This window comes from Chiloscyllium plagiosum, chromosome 48 (assembly GCF_004010195.1).
Source record: "Chiloscyllium plagiosum isolate BGI_BamShark_2017 chromosome 48, ASM401019v2, whole genome shotgun sequence".
NCBI classification, from domain to species: domain Eukaryota; kingdom Metazoa; phylum Chordata; class Chondrichthyes; order Orectolobiformes; family Hemiscylliidae; genus Chiloscyllium; species Chiloscyllium plagiosum.
Window position 1 is genome coordinate 9,654,652 of NC_057757.1, and position 10,364 is coordinate 9,665,015.

A 10,364-nucleotide genomic window follows, 5' to 3' on the forward strand; every position below is an offset into this window, starting at 1 on the left:
GTTCGTTAGCAGAGGGATTGAATTCAAGAGTCGTTAAGTGATGTTGCAGCTGTACAGGACTTTGTTTAGGCCACATTTGGAGTACTGTGTGCAGTTCTGGTTGCCTCACTTTAGGAAAGATGTGGAAGCTTTGGAGAGGGTGCAGAGAAGATTTACCAGGATGTTGCCTGGAATGGAGAGGAAGTCGTACGAGGATAGGTTGAGAGTTCTCGGCCTTTTCTCGTTGGTACGGCGTAGGATGAGGGGTGACTTGATAGAGGTTTATAAGATGATCAGAGGAATAGATAGAGTAGACAGTCAGAAACTTTTTCCCTGGGTACAACAGAGTGTTACAAGGGGACATAAATTTAAGGTGAAGGGTGGAAGGTATAGGGGAGATGTCAGGGGTGGGTTCTTTACCCAGAGAGTGGTGGGGGCATGGAATGCGCTGCCCGTGGGAGTGGTAGAGTCGGAATCATTGGCGACCTTTAAGCGGCATTTGGATAGGTACATGGATGGGTACTTAATCTAGGTTAGAAGTTCGGCACAACATCGTGGGCCGAAGGGCCTGTTCTGTGCTGTATTGTTCTATGTTCTATGTTCTATGTACTCCAGGTTGCTGAGTCTAAAATCGAGGGACACTAGGTAAGGATAAGGGGAGTGACACTTCAGTCTGAAATGAGAAGAATTCCTCTTACTCAGTGTTGTAAATCTTTGCCATTCTCTCCCAGCAATCTATGGAAGCTGAATTGTTGAATATGGTTAAAGTTGAGACTGATAGATTTCTGCTGACTAGAGTATCCAAGCTTATGGGGCTGGGGTGGGTAAAATACAATGAATTCTTCAATTAGCTAGGATTGCACTGAATGGTGAGGGAAGCCCGATAGGCAGTGTGGTCTACTCCTGCTCTGATGTGCTATGTTCCTTGATCCATCATTCTCAATATCCAGGAGAAAAATGCAAGATGATCCCCATCGTGAATACTTAGTGAACTGACTAATAGCTTAGGAGTGGGTCTGGGTGGGTTGCCCTTCAGAAGGTCAATGCAGACTCAATGGGCTGAATGGCCTCTAATTACACTGTAGGGATTCTATGATTCTATAAAGACTCAGTCAGGCAGGTGTTTGCTGACACCATTGTAAAGGGGACTGCTGGCTTTGTTTGATTGACAGGTTTATTACTGTTGAAGTCTGTTTTAATTAGTTGTGTGTAGTTTTAACTAAGGTCAAAGTTTCTTCAATGGAATTTAGGAAATAATTCATTTATGAGACATGGCTTTCACTGACTTGGCCAGCATTTATTGCTCATCCCCAACTGCACTCAAACTAAATGGTTTGCAAAGCTATTTCAGAGGCAATTAAGAGTAAACCATAATGCTATGAGTCACATGTAGGTCAGGCTAGTTAAGAGTGGCAGATTTCCCTCCTTAAAGGACATTAGTAAACCAGATGGGTTTTTATGTAAATGAACAGTGGTCATCATTAGATTCAGTTTTTAATTTCAGAATTTATTGAACTCAGATTTCACCAAGGTGAGATTCAAACCCATACCCCAGAACATTAGCATGGGATTCTGGATTATTCGTCGGTGATTTTGTCACTACACAGCCACCTCTCCATTTCACAGGTAGCATTTCAGTGACAGTTTTATTACATTCTATGATGTCAGTTTTCAATATCTATCTGCTTATTTGAGCAATATTAAAGGTTTTTTTTCAGTGAGATGCTCATTGGCTGTGTTTGATTGACAATTTTATGATCAACTGGGCATCAAAGTGGAACTGGAGGCCATGGGTACATCCCATTTCATCGTGCCAATGTGGGGTTGCCCAGTGTTGGAAAATTCAGCGGCCAGCTCACCAACTTAACTTTAGAGGTAGGTCATCCGGGTTGGAAAACAAGAAGCACTTTCTGACTTGATGTAAAAACCTGGAACTCACTCTCCCAAAGGTATTTGGATACTAGGGAATAACTGGAGCTTTCCAGACTGTGATTAACGGAGCTGGTTAGTTAATGTCATGGAGCCAAAATGTGTAAGGTTATAAAAGGATTTGCAAAAATGGTTTCAGAGATGAGGATCTGAGGTAGAGGTTTGGAGAAGTTAGGACCAACTTCCTTGGAGAGAAGAAGGTTTGAGAGGAGATCTGATTGAGGTGTTCAAAATCTTTGGTAGGTCAGGACAGAGTATATAGGATCAGGGATCAAGAATGAGAGGACACAGAACCTAATGTCATTGATATACTATGATGGCCATCGATATGTACCAACAGATTCAGGAGCAGCTTCTTCCCTACTGTTGTTAGACTTCTGAACAGACTTCTCAAATTTTAAATTTAATGATGAACTCACTCTTCCTCTGCAGCTGCAACACAGTATTCCTTGTTCTGTTCTATTACCCTAATGCACTTTGGTATGGTATGATCTGCCTGTACTACATGCAAAACAAAAGTTTTCACTATACCCAGGTGCATGTGACATTAAAAAATCAAATCAAAAAAACATTGAATAATAATATCAGATCAGATGAATGAAAACTAATTTTCCTAAACAGTTAAAGTTTTCCTGTGGACAGTGTTCAGCTGAGGCATTCAAAAGGGAATTGGCCTTTTAGATTAGATTATTGACAGCATGGAAACAGGCCCTTCGGCCCAACAAGCCCACACCGACGCGCAACCCACCCAGAACCATTCCCCTACATTTACCCCTTCACCTAACACTACAGGCAGTTTAGCATGGCCAATTCACCTAACCTGCACATCTTTGGATTGTTGGAGGAAACCCATGCAGACACGGGGAGAATGTGCAAACTCCACACAATCAGTCACCTGAGGCGGGAACCGAACATGGGTCTCTGATGCTGTGAGGCAGCAGTGCTAACCATTGTGCCACCTTGCTGCCCACATTTAAAAAGAAACAAGATTCAAGGTTTTGGGGGTGAGGGTAAGGCAGAAGAACAGCAGTAAATGACTCAGCCCAAGAGTTGGTGTCACAAAGATGGGTTTAGTGCCTCCTTCTGCATCACAACAAATCTGTGAATTGGTTTCAAGGTGTCAATTAACCATGACCTGCTGGAAGAACGGAGCAGAATTGAGGGGCTGAATTGTGACTCCGACACTTACGGAGCTTATTCAGGGTGGAGGAGAGGATGCTGGTGAGGAGAATCTTCTTTAGAGCAACAAACGTGGGACAATGGTTTCAGCACTGGTGGCCATGAAGTAAAAGTAGTACCAGCCTCTGTTGAGGCATCTTTCACTGTGTGGGACCACTGGCCCACCTTGAAACAAAGCTGATTTGATGATACCATTCCTTTTGAGCTCAGGTCATTAACTTATTGTCGGCTTCACCCTGAGCCAATTCTCTTGGCCGTTCACCATTGTCTTCCACTCTCAGGGGGAAGGCTGAGGGGGCAGGTCCCAATATCAGATATTGGCCAAATGCTGTTGGCACTGCTCTGTTCCGTACACTAGCAATTTGGCAACTGAGTAAACTGGTGTGTCGGTGTGATGAGCATGCTCCTTTAATCTGTATTTCAGTTCTTTCTGCAATGCAGTCTGCTCAACAAAAGGTTGAAAGAAGCCTTTCAGCTTAAGAGTCTCAAATCTTTCAAAGCTTGCTTGAAGACTCATTTATGAAGGGTGATTGATATACATTATGTCAGAAAATTCTCAGCATTGAATGAAATATTAGGGCTCGTACCAGCACTTTTCACATTTCAGAAGAACATAGCACTCAAATAGTTTATCTGATTTCAGTTTTCACTTTGCCATTTCCAACTCAATGACCTTGTCCTCCTGTACCATTGAAAATGGGAATAGGTTTCTGATCTAACCCTCATCTTTATTCTTTCATCAGATGTGCCAGGATTTGTTGCTCATCCCCAACTGCCTTTGAACTGAGCAGTCACTATGTCAGTTCAATGAGAAGTTAAGAGTCAAGCATATTGTTGTGGCTCTGGTGTTACATGTAGGCCAGGATGGTAGGTTTCCCTCTAGAAACAACATGAGTGAACTGATAGAGCATTTTTTTAAAGCAGTCACCATTACTGAGGTTATCTTAATATTCCAAATTTATTAACCAAATTCAAATTAAACCCACAGCTATTGTGGGATTTGAACCCATGGCTAAGTAAAATCGAGGTTTCTGGATGACTAGTAATTACCATCAGGCCCCATCTTCCCAAACTCTTGTCACTAATTGAGAGCGGTGTCTGGTTCTGGTGATCATGACATGGTGCAGGTGACCGAACTCTGTATTCAGAGGAGAGAAACCCCATAAGATTCATCCCTTTTACCAGGAGCCTCAGTTATGGAGAAAGACTAGAGAGATACCTGGAAATAATGTTCATGGCAATAACAGAGGTAAGGGAAAGGGCAGGAGGTTTCCTGATGATGTGAGGAGAAACCTTTTCACTCAGAGGGTGGTGGGAATCCAGAACTCACTGCCACTAAGGCAGAAACCTTCAAAACAATTGATCAGTTGGGTCAATGGGCTAAGGCATGGCTGATGAAGTTCAATTTGATAAATGTGAGGTAATGTATTTTGGTAAAACAACAAAAGGCAGGACTTTGAATTAAAAGTAGAGCCTTGGGTATAAAAGAGAGAGGTACGGGTTTAGGTACACAATTCTTTGAAGATTGTGTCACATGTAGACAGGTTAAGAAGGCATTTAGTACGCTAACCTTCATTAGTCAGACTTTTGGGTATAGGAGTTGTGATGTCATGTTGAGGTTATACAGGAGGTTGCTGAGGCCTCTTCTGGAGTACTGCGTCTAGTTCTGCTCACCCTGTTGTAGGAAGGATATTATTAAGCTGTAGAGAGTTCAGCAGAGATTTACCAGGATGTTGCCGGAATGGAGCATTTGAGTTATAAGGAGAGGCTGGATAAGTTGGGACTTTTTTCATTGGCGTGTATGTGGTTGAGGGGTGACCTTACAGAGGTTTATAAAATCATGAGGGGTATGGATAAGGTGAGTGGCAGATATCTTTTCCCTTGGGTCAGAGATTTCAAGACTAGGAGGAATATTTCTAAGGTGAGAGGAGAAAGATTTAAATAAGACATGAGGGCAATATTTTGGAGTGGTTTGTGTGTGGAATGAACTTCCAGAGGCACAGTTACAATGTTTGAAGACGCTTGGATAAGTAAATGAGTGGAAAATGTTTGGAGGGATATGGGCCTGGAGCAGGCAAGTGGGACTCGTTTAGTTTGGGATTATGTTCAGCATGGACTGGTTGGATCTGTGACACTATAAGTATTTAGATATGCACTTATAATGTCAAGGCAGGCAAGACTATGGGCTAAGTATTGAATTGGAATACTTAGGTGGCTGATGGGCCAAAGGGCTTTATTCTGGCTGTAGATCTCTCTGACGTTATGTATGAATTGAAGCACGTGGAACTCATATACATCCCTCCATTGCATAGGCTGCGTGGTAATTATTAACAAAGCTGTCTGGCTGGTTATGAACAAAGACAATTATTTCTCAAACGAAAACATTTTCACAGATTAGAAGTAGATAATTCCCAGGAAAACACAAGGAGGTTCCACACACAATAAAAGGAAACAAAGGTCGCTGTTAAATCTGCAAAAAGGTTAACAGGAAAAGGGATCGTGCACAACAGCGATAGCCTGAGAAAAAAGAACTTTTCTAACTGCATTAAACACCAGAAACCCAACAGACATGTTATATCATTAAGAGATTCGCAAAGACTGACTTAGACGGAATGTTCAATGTACAGTAGAAATAGCAAATGAATATTTTATATTAGCCTTTACTTTTGAAGAAAAAGATCAAATCATGCTGCTAAAATTAAAATTATTCACAGTAATAGATGATGAATCTGAAATAAGAAGCTTTCAAGAGATCAGGCAGTCTACCTACATGCTAATACTCATGGGTCCGTCAAGATAGAAGGAAAGCACTGAGACTATCATTTACCTCAACGGGAACACTGCTCTGAGACCAGAGGATTGGCAGTACCAAGCAGTTGCCACAGGGACATTGTGTGTGTGCACATCTGTGTCTGTGTGTATGTTCCTATGTGCATGTTTGTGTTTCTGTGTGCATGTCTGTGTGCGAGTGTGCCTGTGTGTATGAACCTGAATTGTAGTTCCAGTGTTCAGGAGGTTGAGAGTAGTGAGGTCAGAAATAAGGTTTCAAGGTCGCAAGAGTTGACCAGCATGCAGGAAGGTGGTTTGAAGTGTGTCTACTTCAACACCAGGAGCATCCGGAATAAGGTGGATGAACATCAGCATGGGTTTGTACCTGGGACCTTGATGTTGCAATATTGTGGCCATTTCAGAGACATGGATAGACTGGGACAGGAATGGTTGTTGCAGATTCTGGGGTTTAGATGTTTCAGTAAGAACAGTGAAGATGGTAAAGGGGTGTGGGGGTGTGGCATTGTTAGGCAAGGACATTATTACGGTGGCCGAAAGGACGTTTGAGGACTCATCTAATTAAGTAGTATTGGCTGAGGTTAGAAACAGAAAAGGAGAAGTCACGCTTGTGGGAGTTTTCTGGAGGCCTCTGAATTGTTCTAGGGATGTAGCAGAAAGAATAGCAAAGATGGATAGGAGTGAGAGTAACAGGGCAGTTGTTATAGGGGACTTTAATTTTCCAAATATTGACTAGAAACATGATAGTTCGAGTACTTTATATGTGTCAGTTTTTGTCCAATATGTGCAGAATGGTTTCTTGACATGGTACATAAACAGGTCAACAAGGGGTGAGGCCACAGTGGATTTGGTACTGGGTAATGAAACCGGCCAGGTGTTAGATTTGGAGGTAGTGATCACAATTCGGTCATGTTCACTTTAGTGATGGAAAGGGATAGGTATATAATGCAGGGCAAGAGTTATTGCTGGGGGAAAGGCAATTATGATGCGATTAGGCAAGGTTTAGGTTGCATAGGATGGGGAAGGAAACTGCAGGGGATGGACACAATTAAAATGTGGAGCTTGTTCAAGGAACAGCTACTGCGTATCCTTGATAAGTATGTACCTGTCAGACAGGGAGGAAGTGGTCAAGTGAGGGAGCCGTGGTTTACTAAAGAAGTTGAATCTCTTGTCAAAAGGAAGAAGAGGCTTATATTAGGATGAGGTATGAAGATTCAGGGTGCTTGAGAGTTATGTGCTCGCCAGGAAAGACCTAAAGAAAGAGCTAAGAGCCAGGAGGGGACATGAGAAGTATTTGGCAGCTATGATCAAGGAAAACCCTGAAGTTTTTTACAGGTATATCAGAAATAAAAGAATGATCAGAGTAAGATTAGGGCCAAGCGCTGAAAATGTGTTGCTGGAAAAGTGCAGCAGGTCAGGCAGCATCCAAGGAGCAGGAGAATCGACGTTTCGGGCATAAGCCCTTCTTCAGGAAACGGGCTTATGCCCGAAACGTCGATTCTCCAGCTCCTTGGATGCTGCCTGACCTGCTGCACTTTTCCAGCAACACATTTTCAGCTCTGATCTCCAGCATCTGCAGTCCTCACTTTCTCCTCTAAGATTAGGGCCAATCAAGGGTAGTAGTGGGAAGTTGTGTGTGGGGTCTGTGGAAAGTGGAAAGTGTTAAATGAATATTTTTCATCAATATTCAGACTGGAAAAAGACAATGTTGTTGAGGAGAATACTGAGATACAGGCTACGAGACAAGACAGGATTGAAGTTCATAAGGAGGAGGTGTTAACAATTCTGGAAAGTGTGAAAATAGATAAGTCTGCTGGGCCGGATGGGATTTATCCTAGGATTCTCTGGGAAGCCAGGGAGGAGATTGCAGAGCTTTTGGCTTTGATCTTTATTTTGTCATTGTCTACAGGAATAGTACCAGAAGACCGGAGGATAGCAAATATTGTCCCCTTGTTCAAGAAGGGGAGTAGAGACAACCCTGGTAATTATAGACCAGTGAGCCTTACTTGTGGGTAAACTGTTAGAAAAGGTTATAAGAGATAGGATTTATAATCGTCTAGAGAGGAATAAGTTGATTAAGGGTAGTCAACACGGTTTTGTGAAGGTAATTCGTGCCTCACAAACCTTTTGAGATCTTTGAGAAGGTGACCAAACAGGTGGATGAGGGTAAAGCGGTTGATATGGTGCATATGGATTTCAGTGAGGCTTTTGAAAAGGTTCCCCATGGTAGCCTATTTCACAAAATACAGAGGCATGGGATTGAGGGCAACTTAGCAGTTTGGATCAGAAATTGGTTTGTTGTCAAACAACAGAGGGTGATGGTAAATGGGAAATGGTCATCCTGGAGTTCAGTTATGAAATGATGTGCTGCAAGGATCTGTTTTGGGAGTACTGCTGTTTGCCATTTTTGTAAATAACCTGGATGAGGGCGTAGAAGGATGGGTAAGTAAATTCACAGATGACATTAAGGTCGGTGGTGTTGTGAATAATGTGGAAGGATGTTGCAGGTTACAGAGGGACATAGGTAACTGCAGAGCTGGCTAAGAGGTGGCAAATGGAGTTTAATGTGGAAAAGTGTGAGGTGATTCACTTTGGAAAGAGCACTAATGAGCACTCTGGGTAGTGTAGATGAGCAAAGAGGTCTTGCTGTCCATGTACATAGATCTCTGAAAATTACCACTCAGGTTGATAGGGTTGTTAAGAAGGCATATGGTGTGTTAGCTTTTATTGGTAGAGGGATTGAGTTTCGGAGTCACGAGGTCATGCTGCAGCTGTACAAAACTCTGGTGCGGCTGCACTTGGAGTATTGCATACAGTTCTGGTCACTGCATTATAAGAAGAAAGTGGAAGCTTTGGAGAGGGTCCAGAAGAGATTTACTGGAATGTTATCTGATATGGAGGGAAGGTTTTATGAGGAAAGGCTAAGGAACTTGAAGCTGTTTTCATTCGAGAGAAGAAGGTTGAGAGGTGAATTAATTGAAACATATAAGATAATCAGAGGGTTAGATAAGGTGGACAGGGAGAGCCTTTTTCCTCCGATGGTGATGGTTAGCAAGATAGAACATAACTTTAAATTGAGGGGTGTTAGATTTATGACAGACGTCAGAGATAGTAGCATGGAACGCACTACCTGTAACAGTAGTAAACTCACCAACCTTAATGACTTTTAAATGGTCATTGGATAGACATGTGGATGAAAATGGAACAGTTTAGAATAGATAGACTTGAGATTGGTTCCACAGGGCGGTGCAACATTTGAGGGCCAAAGGGCCTGTACTGCGCTGTAATGTTCTATGTTCTATGAGGTGTCCATTACCAGTCCTGCTGGGATTTGCTAATGTACAAATGCAGTAGCATTGGCTGGGCAGAATTCCAAACTGATTCCAGAGGTCTCTGCTCCCACCACATGCCCTGGATATTAAGATCAATTCTATTAATGGTAACAATACATATATATTTTAGTAGGGGCTTATTATTGTGATGCATTGTAATTACTAATATACTTCCAATGATCCAATGATCACTGCTGGAATTTGCTGATAGACATCAATGAAGGACAGCATTGGGCTTGGTTATATCCCCAAAACCCCATAGAAAATCCAGTTCCCCCACCCTCCCTGGAGTCCAGTGCTCTTCCACTGCCCAACACTATCTCTCCCAAGTGTGAAAGTGGACCCTTATGTGAGGTTGTGCAGCTCTTCTCAAACCTTGGCCCAGTAGCAGATTGAAAAGGAGGGGAAGGGAATGGGCGATGGGAAGGAGAGGTGAAAGGGATGCACTGACCAGCTCATCATGCATCTTGTAACAACCAATCAGGAGACGCATGTCCCAAAATCGAGTGGGATGTTGCTGGATGGGTAGATGTAGGATAAGGTCCATGTCGTCATGGAGAGTAAACGTATCAGTTACCAGTTTGATCCATCCCATTCCACAGGCAGTTTAAACGATAATCCAGACTCACATCCCAGCCAGCAATTAAAGCCAAGTTTCATTTATTCATTCACAGCCTATTACTTATACAGGTGAGATATTACAACATCTGGAGGGGACACTCTATCTTCGAAATGGAGTTCTGTTGGAAGCAGATATAGGAGAAGATGGAGATTGTTGATCAAAGTACTTTCATTGAGTGGGGTGATCAGTCAAACTCATGTCATCCTCTGGCCAAAAGCCAGGATTAAATGGTTCTCATATTGATTACCATTCTCCATGGGCTGAACCAGAACCACCCTCAGTCTGTACTGAGACAGCTGGTTTTGGAAGTGGGAGAGACGGTTCAGGACATTGGGTAACTGACAATGGCCAGTATTCCCTGATTAATCATTTCAGATGTTGGGAACTGTCGAGAAGAGAGAGAGGAACATCGTTTCCAGTTGTGGCATCAGTTTATTGGGCTGCATTTTGGGTGTGGGTGGGGTGGGAGGGGGGTGTCAGCTGAGGAGGGAATCGTTTAAAAAGATTAGATTAGATTAGATTAGATTAGATTAGAT

General features: G+C 42.7%; 1 protein-coding gene across 6 annotated transcripts in view; it reads right to left on the reverse strand.

Annotated features, from left to right (window-relative positions):
* The window catches only part of palm1a (paralemmin 1a), a 266,525-nt gene that overhangs the window by 149,688 nt on the left and 106,473 nt on the right, over positions 1-10,364 (reverse strand). The window lies entirely within an intron of this gene.